A 1,154-nucleotide genomic window follows, 5' to 3' on the forward strand; every position below is an offset into this window, starting at 1 on the left:
TTTTATACTGAGAACCTCTGATCACTAGCAGGTGTGTTTTTGCATTATTACTCGCGTATGACAAATGGGACTCCAGTACTTGGTAGGATTGATGCTGCAGAGAATTTTTCCCACACAGATAGTAGGTTATTAACGCTGATGGTATTCCAGGAATTTACCCCACTGTATGGAACAGTACAGTTAATCCTCATAAAAGAAGATTTAAGGGAGGGAATCATAGGAAGCGACGGGGTTTGTGTGTGTACGGGTGTTAGTATTACAGGGTCAAACGGGTCAGAAAAAGAATAATAAAGGGAGTCAATGTCTATAGAAGGTATTCACGGTGGATAGATGGGAATCATGAAAGGAGGATGAGAGAACAGTAAAGGTGGATTGTAATGAATTAATATTGGTCTTAATGATCATTTTTACATTTTATACATCTTTTTAGATCTGAATAACCACTTTATTTCATTCAACCAGGAATACCTGCTCTGCATGGAGAGTAACAGGAGCAGAACACGGTAAGAAAAGGTTTTCAACCTGGTCTGGAAGACTTGTATTTTGTATTTTTTATGAGTAAAATTTCCTTCAGCTTTGATGCAGTCATTAGGGGTGCAGCTAAAATCTGATGACAAAACAAATTTTGTTAAAAGTTTATGAGGACAGGAAGGATTTGACCAACTTGGCCAAGACTGATGTGCAACAATCCAAAGGATTCAGTCAGACACATTATGGTGCAGATGCAAAGGATCATTTACTGACTTTAAAAGTAAACACTCCTCGTCTTTGCAGCTCATTTTTAAATGTTCTGTGTATGCTCTCATATGCTGAGTTGCTTTTTTTTTGTTTTTCCAGTCCAGCTTGATTTTTAACACCAAGGGTGTTTTGGAATGAAATGGAAAGATTGTCTAATTTCCCATTTTGAGAGGGACATTACAAGTACGTGTTACATACTTACAGTAGATGCGAGCTACACAAGAACAGGGAGATCAGTTTTATTTCCAGAGGCCTAATATCATTGAATTGCTATGCCAGGAGGGTGGGTTTGTTTATTGTATTTCCATACACCTGGTAGTACAGAAAGACGAGTGTTTCTATAAATACCCTTGTTTACGTCTTCAGATCTGCTATGTAGCAGTTTAAGAAGAAAAAAACCGCACAGAAAGTTTTTC

Source organism: Telmatherina bonti (genome assembly GCF_933228915.1).
Source record: "Telmatherina bonti genome assembly, chromosome: 23".
Taxonomy (NCBI): Eukaryota; Metazoa; Chordata; class Actinopteri; order Atheriniformes; family Telmatherinidae; genus Telmatherina; species Telmatherina bonti.